Source organism: Pteropus medius, unplaced genomic scaffold (genome assembly GCF_902729225.1).
Source record: "Pteropus medius unplaced genomic scaffold, Ma_sr-lr_union100, whole genome shotgun sequence".
Taxonomy (NCBI): Eukaryota; Metazoa; Chordata; class Mammalia; order Chiroptera; family Pteropodidae; genus Pteropus; species Pteropus medius.
The window spans coordinates 10,992,756-11,005,238 of NW_024340699.1; the positions used below are offsets into that span (position 1 = coordinate 10,992,756).

The following is a 12,483-nucleotide window of genomic DNA, read 5'->3' on the forward strand; positions in this document are numbered from 1 at the left end:
ACACACGTGTGCCCCTTCCCTCATTTCCTCGTCCCCAACTGGGGGGAAACAGAGTCCCAAGGAGAAGCGATTTACTTGCCCAGTGTCACACAGCTAGGGGCGTGGGGACAGGATGGAGAGGAGCCTGAAATGAAGGTTGGAGAAAATTTTAACAGATGTGTCCGTAGAAGTGTCGTTCTTATCACGAACAACCGGGGCGCGTTGGGGTGGGAATGTTTTTCTGTTTTCCAGACTTTCCTGTTACTTAAAAAAAAACAACAACAATACATTTAATAAGTAAAATACCTTCCAATCAGACCCCTGGTGGGAAAGTGTTCTCTTTACTCGTGGGGTCCCTAAAACACTTTGAGCCGAGGCAGGTGGGTCAGGGAGTTAAAATCTCTGGGGAGTTCACAAGGCGCCCTTGTGGATTGAGGGGTTCTGGTGTTTGGGTGGCGATCGACAGCGCCCCCCAGGGGCCGCACGACACGTTTCTGGTTAGATTTGCTGGAGACAGATGGAGCCGCTCCGTTTCTTTATCCCACAAACACATACTGATTGGGGAGCTCTTAAGAGCTGGGCTTGAGCGCTCCAAAAGGAGCCAAGCCCGACACCCTCGTCCTGGTTTCCTCCATCCACAAGGGCTGAATTCGAAATCCAATCCTGTGGCGCTTAAGGAGGATTTCCAGGACCTGCACACACGTTTGGGAGGACCCCCATTCAGTCACCCGCGCTCTGAGGCCCTAGCGACGGCCCTCTGGGCAGTGGAGGCCGCTGCGGTGGCACCGAAACGCTAGGTACACAAACATTGCGCCACTGGGCGCGGGTGCCGACTCTGGAACATTCTGCGGTTTCTTCCCTTCTGCTCTTGGGGGGAAGGGGGATTTCACTGCCACCCTATGTCGTTAGATCTGTGATTGTATCACCATAGATGACTTCTGCATTTGCATCGCTTAGCTACTGTGTTTACACACGCTCGAACTTTCTGCCTAAGTTCTAGAAAAGTTCGGAGCCTAGTGCTTTTTTTCTTTTTAAAGGGAGATTTCTACCTTCAGAAGAGCATCGGTGAAAGGCAGCAAAGAGGTCTTCAGATAATGGCCACACTCACCCCTTATCTTAAAAAAAAAAAAAGAATTTCTTTTGTTTATATTACTTAGTCAGCTGAGGAACTCAACATATTTTTTGCATTCAATCATAAAATGTTAGAGCTGCTGGCTTTTAAAGCGTGCTTGATCTGCCCCCCCTTTTTTTTACCAAGAACATTTATTATTCCGTCCCATCCACCACATTTTAAAAAGGAAAAAATGAATTTTTAAAAATTAAAAGAAAACCTTTTTATATACATATTCATTGGTGGTGTCACAGCCCAGCCCTGGAGTCAGGTGTCTGCTGAGTGCAGTGGGTTTTTCCTCTTTATTCCTTACTGGAGAGAGCAGAGCTGGGACCCCACGCTGTCCTTCCACTGCTGGGTGATCCTGCTAGGCACATCTCTTCCCCAGCTGAGCCTCTGAGCCCACATCCGTACAATGGGTTTATAACTGGCTACTTTGTGGGTGGTTTGAGGCTCGGGCGAGAGATGGTAGGTGTGAGCTTCCAGGCCCTACCGTGCCCCTTTTCCTGATGATTCACTACATTTCTTGGTTTTCCGCTTCCCAGCAGAGCAGCCTTATATCACCATGCCACTGTGTGTTTCAGGGTCTGGCACCAGAACCTAGGGGTGTCTCCACAAGACACCAGAAGGTGTGGCGAGGCAGAGGCCCAGCTCAGGGGAAGGTCCCTCCTTGAGACCAACTGACACAGTGGCTTCGGTGTTGCCACTGAGACCCCCAGTCCAGGCAGTGACGATGCCGCTTCTGGCTGGAGATGGAGCCAAAGAGAGGCCAGCACGATCTGGTCTGTGGTGACAACAGAAGCAGCAAGGGCCTGGCAGCCAAAGGGGACAGACTGAGTCTTTCTGACCTGGGCTCCTCCCAATGTTAGGTGTGCCTAGGAATAAACCTAGAGGTGGTACTGGGCGGTGGGAATGGTTTGGATTCCGAAGGCGAAGGCGGGGCCTGGACTCCCACCTTTCATATGTGGGCCTGCAGAAGTCACTTGCCCTTGCCGAGCCCCTGCCTGCTCCCTTTTGTGGTGTCTCCAGGGGACTGTGGGGAGACTCGGTGTAGCTAGGGTTGGCATCACCCCACAATCACTGTCCGCATCCTGCCCTCAAAGTCAGCTTTGGATCTGTCCCGGGATCACGGGAGAGGAAAGGGTGGCTCCCTGTCTGCTCTGTGACCTTGGGCAAGAGGCTTAACGTTCCTGAGCCTCGGTTTCTCCATCTTTAAACTGGGACTGTGGCCCTCGTAGGGCTGAGGAAGACCACGTCTGAGAAAGCGCCAGGTGCAGGGGTGCTCTTGGGAGGGGGGGCTGCCTCCGACTGCTCGCGTTCTCTTGCGGAACCACAGCCCTTTCACTGTCCCCCCTGGGCTGTTGGAGAGCTCCCCTCTCTGCTCAGTACCCTCCACGACTCCCTCTTTCCCACCCATCCAGCCCTCATCCACTCTGCCGTGGTCCCCTAGGAGAACTTGGTGGGCCTGTGATCACTGGATGTCTCTCGTCCTTCCCACCCCCACACTTGCGCTCACGTGGCTCCTCCTCCTCCGCCTTGTTGCTGTCCCCTTTGGGTTGGGCCATAATCTTTCCCCATCCTCCAAGACCCAGCCAAAGTGCCTCCGAGAAGCCTTCTCTGGTTTCTCCAACTTTTCCGGCCGCTGGGCCCTGGAGGACTTTGTCCCAACATTCGGATTGTGTCAAAGTCCCGGAGATCCTCCCCTCCCCTCCCTGACTTGCTTGGGGGCAGGGCTGTGACTTTCTCCTCTTTGACTTCCCCACCCTCCCACCTTGGGTGCAGCCCTGGCACCTAGTAGGTCCACAATTCATTGTGCGGTGGAAGAATATTTTCAAAGAGCACTGCTGAAAAGTATCAGAAGAGAACGGGACAGAAACGGCCACTTATTAAGCTTCTCCCCTGCACCAGCTGCATTACAGACATCATCTCAAGAACTAAGCAGGATATGATTATGAACTGATCCCACAAGGTGCTTGTTATCCCCATTCCACAGGCAAGGAAACAGGCTCAGAGAGGGGACGTACCCACAGCCGATGACCATGAGACGCAAGACCAGGCCCCGGGCCTGTCTGACCGAGAGACGGAGCGGACCCAGCCATCCAGCTGTGGGAACCTCAGCCTGTTGATGCCTCTGCCTGTGCAATCCCACCCTAGGCAGTGCTGGCTGAAGCCTCTGCCTCTCGGCTTGTCTGGAGCTCTGCTCACTCTGGGCAGAGTGGTCCCCAGCATCAGTTCTGAAGGGAGCCCGAACGTCCTAGGATCCCCTGAGTCAGGTTCTGGTGTCACTGCTGCCTCTCCCAAGCCACTTGGTGCTTGGGATTTGGGGGAGCCAGAGGCAGGGAGACTCAGCAGCCGCTTGGCCCATGGGTGACTTCACCCTCCACACTCAGGCAGTTAGGATAGAGCAAGCTGATATTGCACAATCCTTACAAACAGAACTCCATGGTCAGGCCTGGCAGAGCTTGCAGCACTGTGTCATGTCAGCGAGCCCCCTCCTTTGAGACAAGGGCCCAGAGAGGTTAGGCAACCTCTCCAAAGTCACACAGTGTTCAGAACATTCTAACTTTGCTCAGCTTGTGTGAGCCGTTCACCTTTGTTTGAACCCTCAAACATTTATCTCTAGAGGCTGGGATTACTTTCATTTTCTTCCCTATAACTCTGTATGGTTTGAAGTTTTCAACACAAATGTGGAAATTTTGTAATCAAGAACGAAAGTTAAAAATATTGGCAGGCAACCATATTTAGCCTAAACCATATTTATATTTAGGGCAACTTATTAAAAAAAAGTTGCAGCGTTAGACCGCTTGGGTTAGAACCCCAGCTTGACCACTCACCTGCTGTGTGTCCTTGGGCAAGTTACCTCTCTGAGACTCAGTTTCCTCACGTGTAAAATGAGGATAATAATAGCATTTTTCTTGTAGGGACAATATGAAGATCACAAGAGACAGGGGTCAGCAAGCTACAACCCATGAGCCAAAATCTAACCCATTCCCTCTTCCTGTACGACCCACATGTTAAGAAAGGTTTATACATTTTAAATGGAGGAAAATCGAAGGAAATTTTGTGACACGAGAAAGTTGTACACCATTCACATTTCCGTGTCCACAAGTAAAGTTTTATTGGGACACGACCACGCCCATTCGCTTACTATCCTCTGAGGCTGCTTTCAGACTACAATGGGAGGTGACTAGTTGTGACACTGTGAGAGGTTCACAAAGCCTAAAATATTTACCTCTGTCCCCTTACAGGAAAAGTCGGCCAAGCCGATATGAGGTCATGGATGAAATGTGCTTTAGAACAATGCCAGGCTCAAGGTAAGCGTTTAGTAAACTTTGATGTTATTAATATATGGATATTTATAAAATCTTCTTCCCCTAGGATGAGTTTAAAAGCAGTCATCTCTTTTAGAATAGATTTCGTTGGGCCTCAGGCATGTTAAAATACAAAATTCAACTGAGTAAATTTGACGACCTAATTGGCTTTATTAAAGGATTCGTGAATCAGGCAGCCAGAAGGGGTTGTACAAAATGGAAAATATTGATAGGCAGAAAGAGGCCGGACTCTGAAGAGTGGATGATGTGAGCCTAGGACGCCGTCCCTAGGGAGAAGGCAGGGGGTCTCGTCAGGCAGATTGCCTCACTCGTGTTGGTCTGGAAGTTCCAGACTGATTGGTTTAAAATTCCAGTCCTGGGAGAGGCTCGATCTGCACCGAGGTTAATTAAGTTTGGTTTGGTGACGTGGCTTAGCCAAAGTGACTCCATTTTGGCTGCTGCTCTTCTTCTTCTTTTTTTTTTTCTAACGGGCACATCTTTCATATGGTCATGTTCTGAAAGGGGAATGTCATGGTTAATTGACATAATTAATTGACGGCGATTTTCTTTCTTAACGGTGCATAAGTTAATGAGAGGGCCTTAAATCACTGACATCTTAGATCCAGTAGAATACAGTAATGTAAAAAGGTTTAAGACGGACCGAAATTAAAATGCCACAGTCATTCCATTAACAAATACTCTAGCATGAGGACAGACTAGCTAACGAACAGGTACAACCCAGGTGCCAAGTGCCAGGGTAGACATTGGGGAGGCTCAGACAAGGGGTCCTCACTCATCTTGTCATGAGGAAAGATGCCCAGAACAGGGGACAGCTACCTGGAGATAAACACTGGTGTAGAAGAGAAATGTCTGGACGAAATACCTCTGAGAGACGGGCCCGTTATCTACCACTTTCCCCTTGGGAGATTTCGTTTCCTCTCCTGCAAAATGGGGCAGTAATAACCCCAAGAGACCAACTGTCAGATTCACTGTGGGACCGGACGAATCCCAGCAGCCTGTGTGAACAGTCCCCGTGGCTGGCCATTTCTGTCTGTCCCACTAGCCTGGGAGCTGGGACTGGGTTTCTCGCCTCTCTTGGTCCCCAGCATAAACCTCGAAGCAGGTTCGTTGGACAGGCACATGAAAACAAGCCGAGGAGAGGGACCAGGAAGTAGCAGGGCCTCCATGACTCAGGCAAGCCTGTTCCTGAACCAAGGACACAGCCTGCCAGCATGGCCCTAAGCCACACCCCGGCCACTGGGGGAACTGACGCCAGGCGAGAAGCGACAGCTTTCTGTTGTTAGCTAATGTTTTTAGACAGAGTATAAATTGAGACATAATTTCCTTTTCATGATTAGAAAACACTAATTAATGTTGGAGGCAGCAAATGAGGTCATAGTTTTTCCCCAGGGACGAGGAAGAAACGTTATTGGTGGCACGTTCCAAATCACAGCTGAAGACTCAGAAATTATGCATCCCAATTTCGCCCTTGGGGGTACGTTTTTTGGAGGGCAGCTCTTATTAATGATCATCGCCAAACTCTACTGAGCACGTGCTGTGCTCCCGGCACTCTGCCAAGTGCCTTATGGTCCTTTGCTCGTGTGATCGTGACACCGTGAGGCAGGTGCCATTGCCACCCCCGTGTGAGGAGGCGAGGCACCTAAGTGGGACCCAGAGAAGTTAACTAACTTGTCTTAAGGCGCGCAGCCAGGAAGCGGCTCCGCTGGGTGCCCGGTGCTCCCTCCCTCCCTCCATTTCCTAAGTCCTTTGTCCTTATCACTGCACAACACACCGTGGGCGTGTCACGAGGGTGGCATGTCGCACCATTTCACTATTTCTTGGGATGCTGACTTTTAGGGGGTTGCTTCTAGGTTCAAGAGGAAAGGGGAAAGGAAATATACCCCACACTCAGGCTTTCTGCCTGGGGCTCCCTGACTCCCTGAGCCGCATGGCACAAATGATTCATTCTCTGGCCTTGACCTCAGAGGGTTTGGCCACCCACTGAGAGTGAAGTCACACCTCCAGCTTTCCAACTCGTTCATTGGTTCACTCATTCGACTTCAGGCAGGCAAGAAACGGGCCTGGTTGGGCTTGCTTGGGGTCAGAGACAAGTACACAAATGCCTCTCCCTGTCCCAAAGTTATGGCTGGACTGCTCACTTCTGGCCTAAGAAACCCTCCTGGAGTAGTTCGTTAGGGCTGTTGTAATAACATACCACAAGTAGAGTGGCTTAATACAACAGAAAGATATTGCCCCACAGCTCTGAAGGCCAGAAGTCCAAGATCAAGGTGTGGTCAGGGGCGGGTCCTCGTGAAGGCTGGGAGTGAGACTGGTCCAGGCCTCTCCTCTCGTGTCTGGTGGGTTGCCGGCAATCTTTGGTGTTCCTTGGCTAGTAGAGGCATCAGCCTGACTCTGCCTTCATCTTCACGCGGCCTTCTCCGTGTGTGTGTGTGTGTGTGTGTGTGTGTGTGTGTGTGCACATGCCCGTGCACCTGTGTCCAGGTTTCCTCTCGGTCTAAAACTTTCTCTTCATATTAGATTAGGTCCCACCCTAAAATGACCTCATTTTAACTTGATGACCTCTGTAGACACCCCGTTTCCTAATAAGGTCACATTCTGAGGCTTTGGGGATTAGACTTAACATATCATTCTCAGGGGACATAATTCAATCCTTAACAGGGCTGGTAACCCAAAGGTAATCCTCTGATAATAATATGTTTAATACTACAAAGATGTCCATTTGGCCCAGGTAAATATATCCATTTCACACGATCCTCCCGAAAATACTGAGGATGTTTCTTTTTTCCTCCCTTGGAGTTCAACGAATTTGTTCTGAAGTTGATAGGATATAATAAACAATCAAGAATAGCCAGGAAAACTAAAAAAGATGGGCAGTGGGGTGGGGGTGAGCCCTAGCAGATACCACGACATGCCATGAATTCTCAGCAATGGAACTGGTGTAGTCGGAAGATGAACAGCCAGACAGACCCATGGAACGGGATAGAAAGCCCAGAAACTTGCCCAAGGACGTATGGAAATTTGGTGTATGATGAAGGTGGCATCTCAAGTCGCTGGAGCATAAGGGACTTTTTTAATGAGTGATCTTGGGACAACTGGACAGCCGTTTGGGAAAAAAGATTAAAAGCGAACCCATACCTCCCTCCAAATATTGAAATGAATATCGAATGGCCCAGAGTCTAGATTTTAAAAATGAACACTTACAACTTGTAGAGGAAAACGTAAGAGGATTCTTTGATCACCCGGAAGTAAGGATAGCCTTTCAATGTAGAAACAGTTAAAAAAAAAAAAAACTTGATAAATAACTACATAAAAATTAAAGATAAATTAAAAAAAAAACTTTTATGGCCAAAAGAAAAGCTCCATAAGCAAAGTTAAAAAAAAAACAAAACAAATGGGAGACAATATTTGTAACTTAAGGACAAAGGCTAATTTCACTAATATTTATGGTGTCCTTAGAGATGAAAAAAATATATCATTTTAAAATGGCCCAAAGCCACAAGCAGATAGTCACAGAACAAGAACTGCAGACAGACCCCGAATATGTATAAAGATGCTCGTTCGTAATCACGATAAGAGGTAAGAAAATTATAACTACAACTGAGAGGCTCTCATCTATCAAATTGGCAAAAATCCAAAAATTTGACAGGACCCTCTGCTGAAACAAGAGCCATCTGAATGTGGACTGGATGTGAGCTGATGCGACAAACATGTTAATTTGGGTGGTTACTTAGGGGAATGTCTTGTTCTTACGAGATGTGTGAGGAAGAATTTAGAGGCGAAAGGTCACGATGTTAGCACCTTGCTCTAAATGTTCAGAAGAAAATGCACACGTAAACAAATATGACAGAACGTTAACACGAGGACTTACGAGCCAGTGTTCTTAGCAGCATTATTCATAATAACCAAAACTGGAAACAACCCAAATGCCCACCAATTGATTAATGAATAGGCGAAATGTGGGAAATGGATTTACGGGGACGCTACTCGGCAATAAAAAGAAACAAGCGAGTGACAGGGGCTGTCATATGAACCTCAAAGATGTGATAGTGAACGAAGCCAGACACACGAGACCGCGTAGTGTCCGATCCCACTTAATCCGAAACGTCCGGAAAAGGCAGATCGATAGAGGCATTCGGTAGATTAGTGGTTGTCTAGGGCTGGCGTGGGCACAGGGGTCACCTGTAAGTGGGTTTAAGGGAGGGACCTACCCAGGGGACCATGAGAATGTTCTAAAATTGATTTCGGGCGATGGTTGCATCACTTGGTAAAGTTACCAAAAAAAAAAAAAAATTGGATTTATACTCATATAGGGTATATGTCATGATATTTAAAGTATACCCTAATATATTTTTTAAAAGATTCAGTTCATGATTCAGGTTGAGATTCAGTTGACGCCTGACCCAGGAGCCCTTCCTGGGTGGTCATAGCTGGGGTAGATGCCACCCTTTGGCTGTAGAGTCCTGTGGGTCCCAAGACCTAGCACAGCCTCTGAGTCACGTCAGTACCGATTCACACACTGTGCCCTCCACCTCGGTGTGAGCTCCCTGGGGACAATGCTCAGTGTTTGTGGAATCCTCCAGCAAGTTTCAGCTCACATGCGACTCAGCGAAGCCTTGCTGAGGGAACGTGCAAGTGGCAAGGCAGAGCCGGGCAGAAAGAGAATCCGATTTCCTGAGCGGGGTCCTTGAGACCTAGATGAGTGTGAGTACGGTATACTTAATGTAATGCAGTTTTATCCCGTAGATAAGAATGCCAGGCAAAGGGAAGAAAGCTCGCTGCTATGTGGATGAAGTGAGTAGACAAGTTACTCTTTCCTGGAAAAGGCTGGCAGGGAATAGAAAGCGAGAAGGAAGAAAATATAGATGTAGGTAAATGAAAACCTTGGTTGGGGAATCTGATGTATGAAGATGATAAAGATACGGCTTACAGAAGGGAGCAGAGGGGAGGAAGAAAGGGAGGGAGGGCGGGAAGGAGAGAAGCAAGGAGAGAAAGGGTGTGGGGTGCGGGGGAGAGAGCAAGCAAGCCGCACCCCACAGGGCTCCGAAGGCCCTGAGGGGACCCGGGCTGTTCCTCTGAGTGGGGCAGGAGCACAGAGGCTGTGCTCAAAGCAGTGACAGGGAGGATGTGTGTCATCGACAGGACAATCATAGGAGTCACTTCACTTGCGAGTGTGAGGATAAGATGAGTTCACAGTACAAAGTTGAAGCACGGTGACACATAGTAAGCACCAAACCCACAAGTTAGGGGCATGATCACTATTTTCTCTCCCTCACACTGCAGGCCCACAGAGGTGAAGCATCTCTTGAGGTCACAGCTGTCCATCTTGTGTCCCGTGGGCAGCCAGGCTAAGCATGTACTTGCCCTTCAGGAGAAGCCCAGGGGCGGGCGGTCTGCTCCTGGAGGTCAGGGGTGCCGGGCAGTAAAGGACGGGCAGAGTACAGGGTGACTTAACTGTGCCATCCACCACCTCCACTTCCTGGGCCTCTGAACCTCCATTCCTCACCTGGGGTGGAGTGTAGCAGTGACACCTCCTACAGGGGTCTCTAAGGGGCCAGACTAAGGCCGAGCCAGTGAACCCAAGCCAGGGCCTGGGGTCAGCGTCTCACAAAAAGTGCTGCCTATTCAGGTTCCTTTATGTGGCAGATATTTATTGACTCATGTCACAAGCCACACCAGCTGGGACGCTGGTGACACCAGGTGAACAAGAGATACTGCTCCAGGCCCCCTACCCCTACCCCCCACTCCCCACACACAATACCTTAGTAATTTATCTAATTGTCAAAACACCGAATTCCAGAACGGAGGCAAGTGTTTATAAAATTCTTTCCACAGAAATGAACAGAACAGGAGACATGGGCTTCCTTTCTCTGGGGTAAGCTGGGGAAGGATAGGCCATCACTGGGGCCCTACGGGTGGCATCTTCCAGATCTTTATTGACAAGCCTTTTTTGACTGACAGGCTACGAAACCTCCAGCCCACCCAGGTCCTGGCAAAGTCACCTTCCCAAGGAGAAAGAGAGAATCTGACCTTATGGTAAATGAAGGGATAGTTGTCTGACTTTTAAAAAAATCTTTTCTTTTCTTTTTTTTTCATTTTTGCCAGACAGAAAGCAGCACTGTCAGAATTGAAAGCAGAGACTCCTGACAGCATTAGCGCCACCCCACGTGCCACATGGCAGACTGGCTTCTGCTCCCAGCTACTGGCAGGTGCCCCCAGCAGCAGCTCTCAGTGCTGGCTCCACATCAGAACCACCTGGGACTTTCAAAATCCTGACACCTGGGTCCCACCCCCAGAGCTGCTAACGGAACTCACCCAGGGTGGGGCCTGGGCATGGGGACTTTCAGAATCTTGCCAAGGGGTTCAACGTCCAGCCAGGGCTGAAGACGACTGACCCTGAATGGTTACCCGTAATGCCCGGCACATGTCGTCGAGGGGGAAAAGCGAGTTGAGGGATCTGCACGATGCTTGGCACATAGTAGGTGCTCAGTATGTGTTCACTGCAGGGTTGATGTGTACAGAGTGGCTTCCCTGCCTTTTTATTTTCTTCCATCACACAGGACAGAGCTGGGGTGGCCCCGGCCACACACACCAGGGTCCTTCTGGAAGATGGACCGGGGGGCGGGGGGAGATCACTTACACTTTTTAATGTACGTGCTTCTCGAGCTGCCATTTTTCACTCCAAACATGTATCCTTTTAACAGTTAATAGTAAAGAAAATGACTTGCCAGCTGTTAAGCCACACGTTGACCTTTCACTTCCTTTTTCTGTACCTATTCAAGAGACAGGAAACGTCCAAAAATAGCCGCTTTGAAGGAAAGGTTAAGGTGGGGGCTGGGTGAGTGAGGCGAAGCCAGCAGAGGCTGACCTACCCCTCTCCGTCCCCCAGAATCCCTTCAAAGGTCCCTGGGCCCCTTCTAGGCTGGCAGCCTGCACCTCTGAGGGGCTGGAGTAACTGAGAAGCAGGGACTGGAGCAGGCCTTGGGGGCCAAGGGCGTGGGTCCTGGGCTCCCAAGTCAGCTGCCCCCAGGAGTCCAGCTCCAGTGGGTCACAGTCCTTAGTGAATCATCCCGGTGACCTCACTCTGACGCAGCCAACCAATCCTGCCTCCTTCCATGTGTTTGAGAAAATTCCAGGCTTCTGGGTACAGAGAGCCCACCATAGGCCATATCACCCGATGCGACCACCACACGGTGCTCTGCGAGGGCTGTGTCACGGTCCCCCGCTGCTGCCAAGGACACCGAGGCCAGGCCCAGGGCACCTGGGTGCTGGCCCTAAGCCACACGGGCCCCTGAATTTCAGGTTCCACAAAGCTGAGCTGTGCTTAAGGACACTGCCTGGTGGTCTCTCTGAGGAGCCTTACCAATGTCTATGACGTAAATGAGACCCCCACCCAGGACACCTGAAGCACAGGACTGCCCGGGAAAGCCCCACTCCCAGCCCTAAGAAGGCCGAGGTCTCAGCACCTGTTTCCACCTACAAGAACAGGAACTGGTGCTACCAGGCACCTGCTGCGTGCCAGGTGCTCAGATGAGGTGTCACCTGTGCCCAGGTGGCATTCCTATTGTTTCCCCCATTTATGGAAAAGAAAACGGGCTCAGAGCCATTTGGGCACGTGACTGGAGTTCCTGGAAAAGGGGGCAGAGCCAGGCTGGAACTCAAGACTCCTGGCCGGAAGCACGGGCCCTATGTGCTCTCAGAGGATCTGAATGGTAAAGAAGACAGATGGCTTCCCGCCTGGGCCTGGCCACCTCAGCCCAGGCCTCGGCCTCAGGCATCTACCAAGAGGCTAGCCTGGAGGAGGATCTGGATGGAGGTGGACCACAGCCTCACAGCTGTTCTTGACCACAGACGTGGGCTAAGTGAAGCCCGGCTGGAGGCTGGGGCCACCTTGAGAGCCAGCACCTCGGCCAGGAGCCAGGTTCACCTCTGGCCCTCAGGCTGGGACAAGTGTGTCCCTTCCAGCCTCCTTCTTTCTTAGAAGTCCTCTCTGCCTTGCACTTCCTGAAGTTTCTGCTGCAGTGCCAGTGATGTGCTTAACCCCTCGTCTCCTGGCCCTCCCTC

At 50.3% G+C, this 12,483-nt stretch overlaps 1 protein-coding gene and 1 long non-coding RNA gene across 2 annotated transcripts in view; both read left to right on the forward strand.

The window, feature by feature from the left end:
• Nucleotides 1-12,483, forward strand: part of ERGIC1 (endoplasmic reticulum-golgi intermediate compartment 1) — a 183,141-nt gene that overhangs the window by 78,583 nt on the left and 92,075 nt on the right. The window lies entirely within an intron of this gene.
• On the forward strand, nt 3-11,163 carry LOC120615030 (uncharacterized). The gene is made up of 3 exons (XR_005656177.1): nt 3-135; nt 4,339-4,404; nt 10,525-11,163. It is a non-coding gene; the product is annotated as an uncharacterized LOC120615030 (long non-coding RNA).